This window comes from Myxine glutinosa, chromosome 11 (assembly GCF_964187855.1).
Source record: "Myxine glutinosa chromosome 11, kmMyxGlut1.1, whole genome shotgun sequence".
Classification (NCBI taxonomy): domain Eukaryota; kingdom Metazoa; phylum Chordata; class Myxini; order Myxiniformes; family Myxinidae; genus Myxine; species Myxine glutinosa.
In genome coordinates this window covers 117,851,647-117,871,577 of record NC_136271.1, presented here as the reverse complement: position 1 = coordinate 117,871,577, position 19,931 = coordinate 117,851,647, and the positions used below count along the sequence as shown (strand labels likewise).

At 46.6% G+C, this 19,931-nt stretch overlaps 1 protein-coding gene across 1 annotated transcript in view; it reads left to right on the top strand.

Annotated features, from left to right (window-relative positions):
• Positions 1–19,931, top strand: part of LOC137436933 (estrogen receptor beta) — a 276,557-nt gene that overhangs the window by 239,279 nt on the left and 17,347 nt on the right. The window lies entirely within an intron of this gene.

Sequence of the window (19,931 nt, the reverse complement as noted above, 5' to 3'; positions counted from 1 at the left end):
GCCTCCAAAGCCAGTCGCCGACTGGGCATCCTCCGTCGTGCGAAGTCCTTCCTCGGCACACCTGAGCTCCTCACCACATACAAGGCTTTCATCCGCAGCTCAATGGAATACTGTTCTCCCCTATGGGCCGGTGCTCCTGCCTCACACCCAGCTCGGCTTCACGCTGTTGAAACCAAAGCTTTCAGAATTATTGGAATCTCCCGCGATGAAGCTATCTCTGAGGGCCTTTCACTCACTCACCGCAGGCAGGTAGGTGGTCTTTCTGTCTTCTACCGACTCCTCTCCGGCCTTGCACCCCCAGCTCTCTCTGTGCTCTGTCCCCCAAATATTCCTACAGGTCGCACAAGATCTGTCAGCAACCCTCTGATGGTTAAACTGCCGAAATCTCGGCTCTCTGCTCACCTTCACTCTTTCATTCCTCTTTTCTCCCGCCTCTGGAACAAACTCCCTCACTCCCTTCAATCCCACTCCTCCCTCCAGGTCTTTAAAACAGCTGTTCACCACCATCTCTTATCTTCCCCCATCCAAAACCTTGATCTTTTCTACCCCCGTTAATTCACCCCAGATCCGCCTTGTTTGAAATTCCAACTTCTTTCCTGGAAGTCCTGGCAGTGTCCATATGTTTTATACCTCTCCCACCGCCCCCTTCCCACGCCCCCCCCCCCCCAAAGCCCTCGCCCTCTCTCAGATCTCTCGATGTCTCCATGTCTCTCGGTCCCTGCTATCAAATGTTGTGTTTGTGTCCTTCCCCCTCTCTCCCCATCTTGTCTACCGCTCCCTATGTTATATGTTTTATGTGTCGGTTTGTCTGTCTGTGTGATTAATGTTCGCTCTTTCACGAGCCTCGATCTTGTATACAAAAAAAAAAAAAAAAAAAAAAAAAAAAATTCTATTAAATTGACAATAGGTTACATTTGAGGAACATTCTGTTAAATTGTCAATAGGTTATATTTGAGGAAGTTCTGTTAAATTGCCAGTAGGTTATATTTGAGGAAGTTCTGTTAAATTGACAAAAGGTTATATTTGAGGAACATTCTGTTAAATTGACAATAGGTTATATTTGAGGAAGTTCTGTTAAATTGTCAATAGGTTATAGTTGAGGAAGTTCTGTTAAATTGCCAATATGTTATATTTGAGGAAGTTCTGTTAAATTGCCAATAGGTTATATTTGAGGAACATTCTGTTCAATTGCCAAAAGGTTATATTTGAGGAACATTCTGTTAAATGGAACATTCTGTTTGAGGAACATTCAAATATATTCTGTTATATTTGAGGAAGTTCTGTTAAATTGACAATAGGTTATATTTGAGGAAGTTCTGTTAAATTGACAATAGGTTATATTTGAGGAACTTTCTGTTTAATTGCTAATATGTTATATTTGAGGAAGTTCTGTTAAATTGCCATGAGGTTATATTTGAGGAACATTCTGTTAAATTGCCAATAGGTTATATTTGAGGAACATTCTGTTAAATTGCCAATAGGTTATATTTGAGGAAGTTCTGTTAAATTGCCAATAGGTTATATTTGAGGAAGTTCTGTTAAATTGCCAATTGGTTATATTTGAGGAACATTCTGTTAAATTGCCAAAAGGTTATATTTGAGGAAGTTCTGTTAAATGGCCAGTAGGTTATATTTGAGGAAGTTCTATTAAATTGACAATAGGTTATATTTGAGGAACATTCTGTTAAATTGCCAATAGGTTATATTTTAGGAACATTCTGTTAAATTGACAATAGGTTATATTTGAGGAAGTTCTGTTCAATTGACAATATGTTATATTTGAGGAAGTTCTGTTAAATAGAAAATAGGTTATATTTGAGGAACATTCTGTTAAATTGACAATAGGTTATATTTGAGGAAGTTCTGTTAAATTGCCAATATGTTATATTTGAGGAAGTTCTGTTAAATTGACAATAGGTTATATTTGAGGAAGTTCTGTTAAATTGACAATCTATACAATAATAGCGTAAGGACGCGACTTTGTTATCCCTTTTACGCCGCACCCAGTGACCCGATGCCCACGGCACTAATGGATTTACGATCTACGAACCGCGCTCTTTGTTTATCACGTACAGCCATCCTCGAAAAATCTGAATTAGCCGACGTTGGGGCCCAAAAGCATCCGATTAACTGGCGATATGACGCCATCTTATTGGCGTCTGCTGGGTGAAGGCGAAGCAAGCCGTCCGCTGATTGGACAGTCGAAGGCAACAGCAAGCCGTCCACTGAGTGGACAATCCTGAGCATGCATTTGTGCCGGTATCGTCGATCGCGGTGTACGCTAACCTCATCAGGTGGGTTTACCATCATTTCTTCCAACCGCGCTCTTTGTTTATCACGTACAGCCATACTCAAAAAATCGGAATTAGTCGATTTTGGGGCCCAAAAGCATCCGATTAACTGCAGATACGACGCCATCGTATTGGCGTCTGCTGGGTGAAGGCGAAGCAAGCCGTCCGCTGATTGGACAGGCGAAGGCGAAAGCAAGCCGTCCACTGAGTGGACAATCCAGAGCATGCATTTGTGCCGGTGTCGTCGATCGCGGTGTACGCCAACCTCATCAGGTGGGTTTACCATAATTTCTTCCATATACTGTGATTACAACGAAGTGAAACCGATCAGCAGCCCATCAGTATCATATAAAGCAATAAATACCAAGGCTTCAGCTTCTGAAAGCTTAAAACAAAGTGTACTTCGCCGAGTGACGAAAAGTAGGCGTAGGCCTAGGCCCTACCTATCCAATTGTTGTGTTTCCGTTGTGGCCATGATCTCAACAAATGACGTAGGCCATGTGGCGTAGGGTAGGTCATGATCAGCCCCCCCCCCCCCCCTTTCATTTCACCAACTCCTGCATCTGCCACCGTTCATGATTATCAAAGTAGGCTTTACCCTGTTCACGATAAGGTAGAAATCAGTGAGTTGTATACGAAGAGATAAAAGGATGGCATTGACTTTGAGACGGTACGTGATAGTTGGCTGCGGCTGGCTGATGCCACGTTTTTTTTTTCTAAGTGCCATGGATGCTGATGGACATAATAAAGGTATCGGCTGATCTCTCATCGTAATATTACCCGATGGAAATGAACTATTTCTTTGTTTGTCATTTCCTGTGCAATAATGTCAAATGCCGCCCCACAGTCTAAGCCTCAAACCAGGGGCTATTATAATGCTTCTCAGGAATCTCGATATTCGTCAAGGTCTTTGCAATGGCACTACACTTCGCCTTCACCACCTTCATTCTCACGTACTTGATGCAGAAATACTAACAGGTGCCCACCAGGGACAACGAGCTCTTATACCCCGTATCAGACTCGCCCCATCTGATGCCAGTTTACCCTTCGTTCTACAGCGAACTCAGTTTCCTGTTCGCCTGGCATATTCAATGACCATAAATAAAGCCCAGGGCCAAACATTCCGTAAACTGGGTATCTATTTGCCTGCTCCTGTCTTCTCCCACGGCCAGTTATATGTGGCATGTTCAAGAGCACGGTCGTTCAAAGATGTGTATATCAAGGTTGATAATACGAGTACGCAAGGAGTCGTCAGAGGCTTGACTATTACCCCAAACATTATTTATCCAGAAGTTTTAAAATAATTTCAACCTCTGATACTGCGTTCATTGTATTATATTCCTACTGCTCTGCCTTGACATTGACGCTTACCAATGCACCAGTATGGGGCTAATTCCAGTCGATTTACTAATCCGTTCAATTTTTTTTTAAGTCTATGGTTCTACTGCTGTTCCTTTCCATTGACACATACCACTGCGCCAGTGTGGCCAGAGTGGTGCTATGCCGATTCCAATTAGGAATCCATTCATTTTTCAAACGTATATCATAGCGTTGTCATTTAAGTAGATTGCAATAAATACGTTGTTCATATACGCACTCTTCATTCTCATCTTTCTTCCTAACTCTTACTCGGACAAGCAAATCCCCTATGCCATCCATAATGGTACACTCTATCCATACACCACATCCTCCCTTCCGTGGATGTTCCACAGGTTTCGGCTGGTAGGTTATATTTGAGGAAGTTCTGTTAAATTGACAATAGGTTATATTTGAGGACGTTCTGTTAAATTGACAATAGGTTATATTTGAGGAAGTTCTGTTAAATTGACAGGTTATATTTGAGGAAGTTCTGTTAAATTAATAATAGGTTACATTCGTGGAAGTTCTGTTAAATTGATAATAGGTTACATTTGAGGAAGTTCTGTTAAATAGAAAATAGGTTACATTTGAGGAAGTTCTGTTAAATAGAAAATAGGTTATATTTGAGGAAGTTCTGTTAAATAGAAAATAGGTTATATTTGAGGAACATTCTGTTAAATTGTCAATAGGTTACATTTGAGGAAGTTCTGTTAAATAGAAAATAGGTTATATTTGAGGAAGTTCTGTTAAATAGAAAATAGGTTACATTTGAGGAAGTTCTGTTAAATAGAAAATAGGTTATATTTGAGGAACATTCTGTTAAATTGTCAATAGGTTATATTTGAGGAAGTTCTGTTAAATTGCCAGTAGGTTATATTTGAGGAAGTTCTTTTAAATTCTCAATAGGTTATATTTGAGGAAGTTCTTTTAAATTGTCAATAGGTTATATTTGAGGAAGTTCTGTTAAATTGACAATAGGTTATATTTGAGGAAGTTCTATTAAATTGACAATAGGTTATATTTGAGGAACATTCTGTTAAATTGCTAATTCGTTATATTTGAGGAACATTCTGTTAAATTGCGAATACGTTATATTTGAGGAAGTTCTTTTAAATTGACAATTGGTTATATTTGAGGAACATTCTGTTAAATTGACAATAGGTTATATTTGAGGAAGTTCTGTTAAATTGTCAATGGGTTATATTTGAGGAACATTCTGTTAAATTGTCAATAGGTTATATTTGAGGAACATTCTGTTAAATTGACCATAGGTTCCATTTGAGGAACATTCTGTTAAATTGCTAATACGTTATATTTGAGGAACATTCTGTTAAATTGTCAATAGGTTATATTTGAGGAACATTCTGTTAAATTGACAATAGGTTACATTTGAGGAACATTCTGTTAAATTGTCAATAGGTTATATTTGAGGAAGTTCTGTTAAATTGCCAGTAGGTTATATTTGAGGAAGTTCTGTTAAATTGACAATAGGTTATATTTGAGGAACATTCTGTTAAATTGACAATAGGTTGTATTTGAGGAAGTTCTGTTAAATTGACAATAGGTTATAGTTGAGGAAGTTCTGTTAAATTGCCAATATGTTATATTTGAGGAAGTTCTGTTAAATTGTCAATCGGTTATAGTTGAGGAAGTTCTGTTAAATTGCCAATATGTTATATTTGAGGAAGTTCTGATAAATTGTCAATGGGTTATATTTGAGGAAGTTCTGTTAAATTGACAATAGGTTATATTTGAGGAAGTTCTGTTAAATTGTCAATGGGTTATATTTGAGGAACATTCTGTTAAATTTTCAATAGGTTATATTTGAGGAACATTCTGTTAAATTGACCATAGGTTACATTTGAGGAACATTCTGTTAAATTGCTAATACGTTATATTTGAGGAACATTCTGTTAAATTGTCAATAGGTTATATTTGAGGAACATTCTGTTAAATTGACAATAGGTTACATTTGAGGAACATTCTGTTAAATTGTCAATAGGTTATATTTGAGGAAGTTCTGTTAAATTGCCAGTAGGTTATATTTGAGGAAGTTCTGTTAAATTGACAATAGGTTATATTTGAGGAACATTCTGTGAAATTGACAACAGGTTGTATTTGAGAAAGTTCTGTTAAATTGACAATAGGTTATAGTTGAGGAAGTTCTGTTAAATTGTCAATAGGTTATATTTGAGGAAGTTCTGTTAAAATGCCAATATGTTATATTTGAGGAAGTTCTGTTAAATTGTCACTAGGTTATAGTTGAGGAAGTTCTGTTAAATTGCCAATATGTTATATTTGAGGAAGTTCTGTTAAATTGACAATAGGTTATATTTGAGGAAGTTCTGATAAATTGACAATAGGTTTTTTTTTTGTTTTTTTTGTTGTTTTTTTTGTATACAACATCGAGGCTCGTGAAAGAGCGAAATATTTGAGGAAGTTCTGTTCAATTGACAATAGGTTATATTTGAGGAAAATTCTGTTAAATTGTCAATCTATATATATAAAACACAGTTTGTGTGTGTGTGTGTGTGTGTGTGTGTGTGTGTGTGTGTGTGTGTGTGTTTGTGTGTGTGTGTGTGTGTGTGTGTGTGAGTGTGTAATGTTACCGGTAGACTCCTAAACGGAGAGGCTCACGTACTTGATATTTGGCACAAACATGGCCATTGAGCCTGGGAAGAACATGGTCGACATAAAAATTTATTTCATAATATTTTTAAACCATATTTTTACCTCAGCGCATTTCAGTGAGGCATATTATGACCGGAATGGCAGAGCAGCGCGCTGATTCGCTCAGAGCGATCACGTGATGTTCCTTGCCGCCATTAACGCAGTTACGCGTTCGCACGTATTTCAGAGCGAAAACGATTCCGTTTTTTCACATTTGAGCGAGGAACATTGCCATTCACACCACATAGGTTTTTTTCCCTTTCATCTTTAGATCCATATTTTTTGCCATAACGTGGCGCATTATGGCTCTCTCAAGCTCGAGTGAGCCAATCACCTGGGCGCATTAGGCCACGTTGGCCACGCCCACGACATGACGCAGAGTTGCAATCGATCGCTCCGAGCGATCACGTGATGTTCCTTGCCGCGCGATTGCGTTTTTTCACATTTCAGCGAGGAACATTGCCATTCACATCACATAGGTTTTTTTTCTTTCATCTTTAGATCCATATTTTTCTTCAGCGAGGAATATTACACACGGAATCTGAATCGGTGGCAGAGCAGCGCGCTGATTCGACGATTCGCGTGCCCTCCCCCCTCCCCTCCCCCTCCTCCCTCTCCTCCCCTCCCCCCCTCCCCCTCCCCCCCCCTCTCCTCCCCTCCCCTCCCCCTCCCCCTCCCCCCTCTTCTCCCTCACGTTTATACACGAAATGCCGGGTACTTCCCCCTCCTCTTCTCCTCTCCCCCCCTCTCCTCCCCTCCCCCCCCCCCGTTCCCCTCCCCTCCTCTTCCCCGCCCGGCAATGCCGGGTACTTCCCCCCCCTCTTCTCCCCTCCCCTCCTCTCCTCCCCTCCCCCCTGTTCCCCTCCCCTCCTCTTCCCCCTCCCCGCCTCCTCCCCCCTCCCCTCCCCCCTCCCCCTCCCCGCCTCCTCCCCCCTCCCCTCCCCCCTCCCCCTCCCCCCATCCCCCTCCTCCCCTCCCCCTACCCCTCCCCTTCCCCCCTGCCCCCTCCCACTCCCCCTCCCCCTGCCCCTCCCCCTCCCACCCCCCCTGCCCCTCCCCCTCCTTCCCCTCCCCCTCTCCTCCCCTCCCCCCTCTCCTCCCCTCCCCCCTCCCCCTCCCCCTCCCCTCCCGCCTCTCCCCTCCCCCCGTCCCCCTCCCCCTCCCCCCTCTCCTCCCCTTCCCCCTCCCCCTCCCCCCTCCCCCCTCTTCTCCCTCACGTTTATACACGGAATGCCGGGTACTTCCCCCCCCTCTTCTCCCCTCCCCCCTCTCCTCCCCTCCCCCCCCCGTTCCCCTCCCCCCCTCTCCTCTCCCCCCCGTTCCCCTCCCCTTCCCCACCCGGCAATGCCGGGTACTTCCCCCCACTCTTCTCCCCTCCCCCCTCTCCTCCACTCCCCCCCTGTTCCCCTCCTCTCCTCTTCCCCCTCCCCTCCCCCTCCCCCTCCCCCCTCCCGTCCCCCCTCACCCCCCTCCACTACCCCTCCCCCTCCCCCTCTCCCCCTCCCCCTTCCCCCTCCCCCGCCCCCTTCCCCCTCCCCACCCCTCCCCCCTCCCCTCCCCCTCCACCCTCCCCTCCCCCTTCTCCTCCACTCCCCCTCCCCCTCTTCTCTCCCCCCTCCCCCTCTTCTCTCCCCCCTCTTCTCCCCTCCCCCTCTTCTCCCCTCCCCCCCCCTCTTCTCACCTCCCCCCCTCTTCTCCCCCCCATCCCCCTCCCCCTCCCCCCTCCCCTCCCCCCTTCTCCTCCCCTCCCCCTTCTCCTCCCCTCCCCCTCCCCCTCCCCCCTCTTCTCCCCTGCCCCCCTCTTCTCCCCTCCCCCCCCTCTTCTCCCCTGCCCCCCTCTTCTCCCCTCCCCCCCCTCTTCTCCCCTCCCCCCTCCTCCCCTCCCCCCCATCCTCCCCTCCCCCCCGTTCCCCTCCCCTCTCCTTCCCCTCCCCTCCCCTTCCCCCTCCCCTCCCCTCCCCCGCCCGACAATGCCGGGTACTTCTGCTAGTAGGTTATATTTGAGGAAGTTCTGTTAAATTGTCAATAGTGTAGCGGCTACCGCTGGGTTTTCACAATCGCCTTGCACCTATCAAGGACGCGGAGTGATCACCATGCCGGGCTCGTCCAGGACGCCCGGGCAGGCTCGCCCTCAACTTGCCAGGCCGCAGCCAGGACGCTCAGCCACGCCCCCTCTCGCCTTTCCTGGGCAAACGCTCCGGGATAATGTGTGTATATATATTGCTGCCCGATAAACAGGCTTTTCAGAGTACCTGAGTGTTTTGTTTTAATAAAGCAACTCGGACGAATTCCAGCTTTTTGTCGCGTCCATTCTTCCGATCGACGTGGGAGCCCGAGCTCCTTCATTGGTGACCTACCGACATGGACACGGCAGTGGCCCTTAAACTGCCTACCTTCTGGGAGGCTCACGCGGCGGTTTGGTTCGCACAGGCGGACTCCCTGTTCGTCCTGCGAGGCATCACGGCCGACGACACCCGCTTCCACCATGTGGTAACAGCGCTCGGTTCAGCCACCGCGGCCCGCGCCCTGAGCCTCCTCGAGAGCCCGCCAGCCGCTGACAAATACGGCGCGATTAAAAAGCTCCTCCTCGATGCTTTCGCCCTCCCATCGGCGGAACGCGCACGGGCCTGCTCGACCTGCCCGAGCTCGGCGACACGCGCCCTTCCGAGCGAATGGACTACATGCTTTCGCTGCTCGGCGAGCACTCTCCGGCAATCCTGTTCCGGGAGCTGTTCCTCCGTCAGCTGCCTAGCCCGGTACGCCTCGCCCTGGCAAGCACGACGATCACGGATCCCCGTGCCCTTGCCAGGGAAGCCGACAAGATCTCCGCCGCAGGCCAGCACATCGCAGCAGCGACCTGGGGCCCACCGCCGTCCGACGCAAAACCCATGGCGCCCGAGCACCCGGCACGGTCGACGACCGAACTGCCGATGCAATTGGCGGCCGCTACACCGAGCCGACCACCTCCAGCACGACGACCGGGGCCTCCACCTGACCAAGCGTGGTGTTACTATCATGCCACGTTCGGACAGAAGGCCCGGACATGCCGACCCCCGTGCACCTTCGGCAGGCCGGGAAACGGCCGGGCCGGCGTTCATTACCAGCCATGAGCGCCAGCCACACGGGCAACTTACTGTTCATCACAGATAAAGCGTCCGGACGGCGCTTCCTGTGCGACACCGGCGCCCAACTGAGCGTCATACCCGCCTCTGACCAGGACAGGCAGTCCGCAGTTTGCGGCCCCTCCTTGGTTGCGGCCAACGGATCGGCCATCCGCACCTTCGGCCCACGCAACGTCACCCTCTGCTTCGGCGACCAACGCTTTGGTTGGACGTTTGTAACCGCAAACGTGCCCATGGCTCTGCTAGGCGCCGACTTCCTCTGCGCACACGGACTGCTGGTGGACATCCAACGGCGTCGTTTAATCAACGCCGAAACCTTCAGCTCCCTGGTATGCACATTGAGCAGCTCCGCGCCGACCGAGCTGGCATGCGCCCTCCCGGCGGCGAACGAGTTTGCTCGCCTGCTCACGGAGTTCCCGGCCCTCACGCGGCCGACGTTTTCGGCCGTCGCAGTACGGCATGGGATCGAGCACCACATACCAACCACGGGCCCGCCGGTCTACGCCAGAGCCCACCGCCTCGACCCAGCCAAGCTCGCCGTGGCCAAAGCCGAGTTCGATGCTTTAGAACACCTCGGCATCGTGCGGCGCTCCGATAGCGCGTGGGCTTCGCCACTACACATCGTCCCAATGCCAGGGGGCGGCTGGCGCCCATGTGGTGACTACCGCCGCCTTAACGATGCTACCACCCCCGACAGGTATCCGATCCCGCACATCCAAGACTTCTCCGCCCGTCTGGCGGGACGGGTCATTTTTTCAAAAATTGATCTCATACGGGGATATCACCAGGTACCTTTCAGGGCGGCCGACGTCCCTAAAACGGCAGTCATCACGCCGTTCGGCTTATTCGAATTCTTACGGATGCCGTTTGGTCTCAAGAACGCGGCTCAGGCGTTCCAGCGCTTGATGGACGGCGTGCTGCGTGACCTGCCGTTCCTTTTCGTTTACCTGGACGACATCCTCGTCGCCAGCACGTCCCGGGCCGAGCACCTCCTCCACCTCTGAACACTGTTCGGGCGCCTCAGCGAGCACGGCCTCATCGTCAACCCGGCCAAATGCCACTTCGGCACGACGGCCGTTGATTTTTTGGGCCACCACATCACCAAGAACGGGGCCATGCCGCTGCCAACCAAGGTCGAGGCCATCACCACGTTCCCGTGTCCCCGCACCATAAAGGCCCTGCAGGAATTCCTGGGAATGGTGAATTTTTATCACCGCTTCATGCCCCGCGCTGCTCAACTCATGCGGCCCCTCTACGAAGCCCTCCGGGGCAAGCCGGCCAAGCACGACATCGCCTGGTCCGCAGCAATGGACGCGGCTTTCCAAAGCTCAAAGCGGGCCCTCGCCGACGCAACACTGCTCGCTCACCCGGTGCTCAACGCTCCCATCGCCCTCACCACGGATGCCTCCGACTACGCGGTGGGCACCGTACATGAGCAATGGGTGAACGGGGTTTGGCAGCCACTCGCTTTTTTCAGCCGGCAGCTCCGGCTGAACGAGCTCAAATACAGCACGTTTGACCGTGAGCTCCTCGGTCTACACCTGGCCGTCCGCCATTTCCGCCACCTCCTGGAGGGCCGACCTTTCACGGCGTTCGTCGACCACAAGCCGTTGGTTTACGCAATGGCCAAGGTCATGGAGCCATGGTCGGCCCGCCAACAGCGCCACCTCTTCGCCGTGTCGGAGTTTACCATGGACATCCGGCACGTCGCCGGCAAAAACAACGCCGTGGCCGACTGTCTTTCCCGGGCCAGCGCGAACGCGGTCCACCTGGGCGTGGACTTCGCGCATATGGCGGCGGACCAAACCACCGACACCACGGTGCAAGCCCTCCGGGCGGTGGACACGGGCCTCCGCCTGGCCGACATCCCCTTCGCGGACACTGTCCTGCTCTGCGACGTCTCCCAAGGCCAGCCTCGCCCCATCGTGCCCATCACCTGGCAACGCCGCATCTTCGCCTCCCTCCACGGCCTTTCCCACCCGGGCCGGAAAGCTTCCCAGAACCTGGTGTCGGCGCGATTCGTCTGGCACGGCCTTCGTCGGGACGTCCGCGATTGGACCAGCACCCGCACAACCTGCCAACGGGCCAAGGTCCACCGACACACCCAGGCCCCGCTGGCACCTTTCACCGTGCCCGAACGACGTTTCGACCACGTCAACGTGGATCTGGTGGGCCCCCTCCCCCCGTCACAGGGGTTCACACACATGCTCACCATGCTGGACAGGACCACCAGGTGGCCGGAGGCCGTTCCCCTCGTCTCCACCACCACCGCCGATGTGGCGCAGGCTTTCATCGCCACCTGGGTCGCCCTCTTCGGCGCACCGGCGGACATCTCGTCAGACCGCGGACCACAGTTCACCTCCGAGCTGTGGGGCGTGGTCGCCCGCAACCTGGGGGTCAAGCTCCACCATACTACGGCTTCCACCCCCAAGCGAACGGGTTGTGCGAGCGATTCCACCGCTCCATGAAGGCCGCGCTCATGGCCGGCCTTCAAGACGGCGGTTGGGCCGACCGGCTGCCGTGGGTCCTTTTGGGCCTCCGCACGGCCCCCAAAGAGGACCTCCAGGCATCCACCGCCGAGCTTGTCTACGGCCCGGCGCTACGCGTCCCGGGTGAATTCGTGCCCGACGCTACCAGTCCCTGGTCCGCAGCTCACCAGCGCTCGGACCTCCAGGAGGCTGCCCGACGGTTTGTCCCCGTGCCAACATCCCACCACGGTGACCCCCAGTCCTACGTCCCCCCAGCACTTCGCACAGCGGAGTATGTTTTTGTGCGTCACGACGCACATCGGGGGCCACTCCGGCCGCTGTACGACGGGCCCTTCCGGGTCCTGCGACGGGACGACAAGTCGTTTGTCATCGACATCGGCGGCAGGTCGGACCGGATTGCGGTGGACCGCCTCAAGCCGGTGCACGTGGACGTCGACCAACCACCACGGGTGGCCCTTCCGCCGCGGCGAGGCTGCCCCCCGTCCACGGTGCCCCCCACTCGACCGCCCACCACCACACCGGACCCCCCCCCCCCCCACGACCCGCCAGGGGTCGCTTCGGCCGGGTCATCAGGACCCCCCTCAAATTGACCCTGCCGGTGCAAGTCGATTCTGGGGGGACGTGTGTAGCGGCTACCGCTGGGTTTTCACAATCGCCTTGCACCTATCAAGGACGCGGAGCGATCACCATGCCGGGCTCGTCCAGGACGCCCGGGCAGGCCCGCGCTCAACTTGCCAGGCCTCGGTCGGGACGCCGGGGCATGCCCGGGCAGGCTCGCCCTCAACTTGCCAGGCCGCAGCCAGGACGCTCGGCCACGCCCCCTCTCGCCTTTCCTGGGCAAACGCTCCGGGATAATGTGTGTATATATATTGCTGCCCGATAAACGGGCTTTTCAGAGTACCTGAGTGTTTTGTTTGAATAAAGCAACTCGGACGAATTCCAGCTTTTTGTCGCGTCCATTCTTCCGATCGACGTGGGAGCCCGAGCTCCTTCAATAGGTTATATTTGAGGAACATTCTGTTAAATTGTTGATTGTGTTATGTTATGTGGAAGGGGGGATCTATACCTAGACTGTGGTAAGTGTAACATGGACCATATGTTTTGAGTAGATTAGATTGCCATGAACCAGGGACCTGTCAGATTATGTTGTCGTGTTACACATGACACTGAGGAGGCAGCATATGTAATTTATAGACAGAATAGCTCGAAGGTTGTATGCATAAAAACCTCCTGTTAGTGAGAACTGACTGGGGCTAAAAAACAACATCACCAAACTCCTGTGTGGTACCTTATCGAATGCCTTCTGAAATTCTACATACATGACATTCACTTCATTTCCCTCATCCGCCTAGTCATAAATTGCATCATAGAACTACAATAAATTTGTTAGACATGACCTCCCCTTAGTAAATCCGTGCTGACTACCTTTAATTAGGTGAGAACTTTCGGGAACAAGGCACTGTTTGCTTCACGCTTCAAAAGGACCACTTCACGCTTCAGTACGACGAATCGCGATCTGTCTGGCTGGTGCATTACAATTATTGGTGGCGAGATGCACTATAGGGCCTGGAAGAGGGGATATACTTATTTTTATTGGGGTCCACCCAATGGGTGAGACAGCCTGGAGGATGGTACCTCCCACAAGCCTCAGGCAGCCAATCTTGGGACCCGCCGCAGGTGATGGCGATCCTAGGGTACGGAGGGTGGCTAGAGCTGTGGAGAGGCTCCATATAAAAGTACTAAGAGTCCATGACGGCTGGGTTTGTAGATCCATATGCAGACATAGGGGTAGTTATACCCGTTGGACAAAGAGCTTCTCTCTCATCCTCTCTTTGTCTCCGGCTCTCTTCTTCTTCCGCTGTGCTTTGTCATTGGGATAGGGAGGACTGCACTCTGGAAACGTGGATGCTGCTTCACAATCCCTCACATTCACTGCATCACTCCTGTAGCATTCCTGTTCCAGAGCTGCACCATTGCCCTGCACACCACTCATTGTGTCATTGGGAAGTACTCGCCTACTTACCCCATTGTTTCATAATAGTGTGGTCTGTGGCGCTGAGCAGGATCAGGATTGTTATTTGTTAATCTTTGTCTGTATGTTTGTCTGTCCCCACATCCATATTTTTGTTTGTTGAATTGCTTGATTACCTCCGCCACCAAAGATGGATGGAGGTTATGTTTTCATCCCTGTCTGTCTGTTTGGCTGTTTGTTTGTGAACAAAAGATCTCAAAAAGTTTTGGACTGATTCAGACGAAATTTGGCAGTGATGTAGCGTATGTGACATGGACGAAATGATTCGATTTTGGTGAAGATCTGGGATCGGATCCGGCTACTAGAATTTTTAAAGTGATTGTTCACCATTGGGAGATAGGACCAAAAACTATACATAGCAGGATATCTCAAAACTTGTCGATGGATTTGGACGAAACTTGTTGAACAGGTTGTGTGTGTGACAAGGAAGAAACGATTCAATTTTGGTGAAGATCCGGATCTGGATCTAGCTTGTTTGTTCAGTTTTGCACGTTCCGTCCACCTTTCTCCTCGTACCCATTATAAATAAACCCTTTTTAAGTTAAGAACCGTTTTCCATCCTTTTGCTTCCCATGCATCCCACCACCAAATTTGGTTCATTTGGGTAACTTTTGGGAAGGGTAAAGGTATAATTTAATTGAACGCAGTTTGGATAGAAACCATTCAGCTTTTCGCGGGATAAAATATCCCAGTGCAGACGGCCCGTGTTAACAGAGGCTGTCTGAGCGATAATAGCTTTGATTTGAGGAGCATTCTGTTGAATTGTTGATTGGTTTGATTGATTTATATTCTGTTGAATTGTTGGTAGGTTTGATTGAGGAATGTTCTGTTGAATTGTTGGTAGGTTTGATTGAGGAATGTTCCATTGAATTATTGGGAGGTTTCATTTGAGGGATGTTCTGTTGAATTGTTGGTCGGTTTGATTGAGGAATGTTCTATTGAATTGTTGGTTGGTTTGATTGATTTATATTCTGTTGAATTGTTGGTAGGTTTCATTGAGGAATGTTCTGTTGAAATGTTGATAGGTTTGATTTGAGGAGCATTCTGTTTAATTGTTGGTAGGTTTGATTGTGGAATGTTCTGTTGAATTGTTGGTACGTTTGATTTGAGGAATGTTCTGTTTAATTGTTGGTAGGTTTGATTGTGGAATGTTCTGTTGAATTGTTGGTACGTTTGATTTGAGGAATGTTCTGTTTAATTGTTGGTAGGTTTCATTGAGGAATGTTCTGTTGAAATGTTGGTAGGTTTGATTTGAGGAGCATTCTGTTTAATTGATGGTAGGTTTGATTGAGGAATGTTCTGTTGAATTGTTGGTAGGTTTGATTTGAGGAGCATTCTGTTTAATTGATGGTAGGTTTGATTGAGGAATGTTCTGTTTAATTGTTGGTAGGTTTCATTGAGGAATGTTCTGTTGAAATGTTGGTAGGTTTGATTTGAGGAGCATTCTGTTTAATTGATGGTAGGTTTGATTGAGGAATGTTCTGTTGAAATGTTGGTAGGTTTGATTTGAGGAGCATTCTGTTTAATTGATGGTAGGTTTGATTGAGGAATGTTCTGTTGAATTGTTGGTAGGTTTGATTGAGGAATGTTCTGTTGAATTGTTGGTAGGTTTGATTTGAGGAATGTTCTGTTTAATTGTTGGTAGGTTTCATTGAGGAATGTTCTGTTGAAATGTTGGTAGGTTTGATTTGAGGAGCATTCTGTTTAATTGATGGTAGGTTTGATTGAGGAATGTTCTGTTGAATTGTTGGTAGGTTTGATTTGAGGAATGTTCTGTTTAATTGTTGGTAGGTTTGATTGAGGAATGTTCTGTTGAATTGTTGGTAGGTTTGATTGAGGAATGTTCTGTTTAATTGATGGTAGGTTTGATTGAGGAATGTTCCATTGAATTATTGGGAGGTTTCATTTGAGGGATGTTCTGTTGAATTGTTGGTAGGTTTGATTGAGGAATGTTCTATTGAATTGTTGGTAGGTTTGATTGAGGAATGTTCTATTGAATTGTTGGTTGGTTTGATTGAGGAATGTTCTATTGAATTGTTGGTTGGTTTGATTGATTTATATTCTGTTGAATTGTTGGTAGGTTTCATTGAGGAATGTTCTGTTGAAATGTTGATAGGTTTGATTTGAGGAGCATTCTGTTTAATTGTTGGTAGGTTTGATTGAGGAATGTTCTGTTGAATTGTTGGTACGTTTGATTTGAGGAATGTTCTGTTTAATTGTTGGTAGGTTTCATTGAGGAATGTTCTGTTGAAATGTTGGTAGGTTTGATTTGAGGAGCATTCTGTTTAATTGATGGTAGGTTTGATTGAGGAATGTTCTGTTGAATTGTTGGTAGGTTTGATTTGAGGAATGTTCTGTTTAATTGTTGGTAGGTTTGATTGAGGAATGTTCTGTTGAATTGTTGGTACGTTTGATTTGAGGAGCATTCTGTTTAATTGTTGTTAGGTTTGATTGAGGAATGTTCTGTTGAATTGTTGGTAGGTTTGATTTGAGGAATGTTCTGTTTAATTGTTGGTAGGTTTGATTGAGGAATGTTCTGTTGAATTGTTGGTAGGTTTGATTTGAGGAATGTTCTGTTTAATTGTTGGTAGGTTTGATTGAGGAATGTTCTGTTGAAATGTTGGTAGGTTTGATTTGAGGAGCATTCTGTTTAATTGTTGTTAGGTTTGATTGAGGAATGTTCTGTTGAATTGTTGGTAGGTTTGATTTGAGGAATGTTCTGTTTAATTGTTGGTAGGTTTGATTGAGGAATGTTCTGTTGAATTGTTGGTAGGTTTGATTTGAGGAATGTTCTGTTTAATTGTTGGTAGGTTTGATTGAGGAATGTTCTGTTGAATTGTTGGTAGGTTTGATTTGAGGAATGTTCTGTTTAATTGTTGGTAGGTTTCATTGAGGAATGTTCTGTTGAAATGTTGGTAGGTTTGATTTGAGGAGCATTCTGTTTAATTGATGGTTGGTTTGATTGAGGAATGTTCTGTTGAATTGTTGGTAGGTTTGATTTGAGGAATGTTCTGTTTAATTGTTGGTAGGTTTGATTGAGGAATGTTCTGTTGAATTGTTGGTAGGTTTGATTTGAGGAGCATTCTGTTTAATTGATGGTAGGTTTGATTGAGGAATGTTCTGTTGAATTGTTGGTAGGTTTGATTTGAGGAATGTTCTGTTTAATTGTTGGTAGGTTTCATTGAGGAATGTTCTGTTGAAATGTTGGTAGGTTTGATTTGAGGAGCATTCTGTTTAATTGATGGTAGGTTTGATTGAGGAATGTTCTGTTGAATTGTTGGTAGGTTTGATTTGAGGAATGTTCTGTTGAATTGTTGGTAGGTTTGATTGAGGAATGTTCTGTTGAATTGTTGGTAGGTTTGATTGAGGAATGTTCTATTGAATTGTTGGTAGGTTTGATTTGAGGAATGTTCTGTTGAATTGTTGGTAGGTTTGATTGAGGAATGTTCTGTTGAATTGTTGGTAGGTTTGATTTGAGGAATGTTCTGTTGAATTGATGGTAGGTTTGATTGAGGAATGTTCTGTTGAATTGTTGGTAGGTTTGATTTGAGGAATGTTCTGTTGAATTGTTGGTAGGTTTGATTGAGGAATGTTCTGTTGAATTGTTGGTAGGTTTGATTGAGGAATGTTCCATTGAATTGTTGGTAGGTTTGATTTGAGGAATGTTCTGTTGAATTGTTGGTAGGTTTGATTGAGGAATGTTCTGTTGAATTGTTGGTAGGTTTGATTGAGGAATGTTCTATTGAATTGTTGGTAGGTTTGATTGAGGAATGTTCTATTGAATTGTTGGTTGGTTTGATTGATTTATATTCTGTTTAATTGTTGGTAGGTTTCATTGAGGAATGTTCTGTTGAAATGTTGATAGGTTTGATTTGAGGAGCATTCTGTTTAATTGTTGTTAGGTTTGATTTGAGGAATGTTCTGTTGAATTGTTGGTAGGTTTGATTTGAGGAGCATTCTGTTTAATTGTTGTTAGGTTTGATTTGAGGAATGTTCTGTTGAATTGTTGGTTGGTTTGATTGAGGAATGTTCAATTGAATTGTTGGTTGGTTTGATTGATTTATATTCTGTTTAATTGTTGGTAGGTTTCATTGAGGAATGTTCTGTTGAAATGTTGATAGGTTTGATTTGAGGAGCATTCTGTTTAATTGTTGGTAGGTTTGATTGAGGAATGTTCTGTTGAATTGTTGGTAGGTTTGATTTGAGGAATGTTCTGTTTAATTGTTGTTAGGTTTGATTTGAGGAATGTTCTGTTTAATTGATGGTAGGTTTGATTGAGGAATGTTCTGTTGAATTGTTGGTAGGTTTGATTGAGGAATGTTCTGTTGAATTGTTGGTAGGTTTGATTTGAGGAGCATTCTGTTTAATTGTTGTTAGGTTTGATTGAGGAATGTTCTGTTGAATTGTTGGTAGGTTTGATTTGAGGAATGTTCTGTTTAATTGATGGTAGGTTTGATTGAGGAATGTTCTGTTGAATTGTTGGTAGGTTTGATTTGAGGAATGTTCTGTTTAATTGTTGGTAGGTTTCATTGAGGAATGTTCTGTTGAAATGTTGGTAGGTTTGATTTGAGGAGCATTCTGTTTAATTGATGGTAGGTTTGATTGAGGAATGTTCTGTTGAATTGTTGGTAGGTTTGATTTGAGGAATGTTCTGTTTAATTGTTGGTAGGTTTGATTGAGGAATGTTCTGTTGAATTGTTGGTAGGTTTGATTTGAGGAGCATTCTGTTTAATTGTTGTTAGGTTTGATTTGAGGAATGTTCTGTTTAATTGATGGTAGGTTTGATTGAGGAATGTTCTGTTGAATTGTTGGTAGGTTTGATTGAGGAATGTTCTGTTGAATTGTTGGTAGGTTTGATTTGAGGAGCATTCTGTTTAATTGTTGTTAGGTTTGATTGAGGAATGTTCTGTTGAATTGTTGGTAGGTTTGATTTGAGGAATGTTCTGTTTAATTGATGGTAGGTTTGATTGAGGAATGTTCTGTTTAATTGTTGGTAGGTTTGATTGAGGAATGTTCTGTTGAATTGTTGGTAGGTTTGATTTGAGGAGCATTCTGTTTAATTGTTGTTAGGTTTGATTGAGGAATGTTCTGTTGAATTGTTGGTAGGTTTGATTTGAGGAGCATTCTGTTTAATTGTTGGTAGGTTTGATTGAGGAATGTTCTGTTGAATTGTTGGTAGGTTTGATTTGAGGAATACTGTGTTCTATGAAATTTCCGATAAGTTTGATTTGTTCAATGTATTTTTTTATTTTTTTTAGTTATGCAGAGACTTTCTGAATGAATTTACAGACTTGGCATTTAATATGGAATATTTTTTTTGTGGGGGTGAACTTACTTTTCAAGATGACTTAGAACCAAAAGTTCATTGGAATTATGTTCAAATTATTCTAGATTTTGTTAATGTGACCTTTAAAAGAAACAAAAACCACATTTGACATTTCGAAGCAAATAAATTGATCCTTGAAAGTGATGTAAACTGAAAGCGAACTCAATTCACGGACAGTACTGTGTTAAACTTCTGTACGTTTTCCAGAAGTGTCTCTTTATTTTGCACATTAGCCACAAAAATTTTCAACAAAAACAAAAGCTAAATTATGACTGGGATTACGGACAGTAAAATTACAGTTCAGTACTTCGTGTAACCCCCACGAGCATTCAGGAGAGCACATACACGTCGAGGCATGCTGTTCACGAGATTTGCCAAGGTTTGGACAGGAATCGCTTGCCATGCAGTGACAATAGCCTGTTGCAATTCACGCACAGAGGTAGGCTGCTGGTCCAAGTTGTCGATTTGACGCGTTAATTCTGCCCACAAGTTCTCTATCGGATTCATATCCGGGGACATGGCAGGCCACTCCATATGCTCGACACCACGGTCAGCAAGAAAGTGTTGGATCATGCGAGCACGATGAGGCCGTGCATTGTCATCTTGGAAGACAAAGTTTCCTCAAAAGGCTGCACGAGCAAA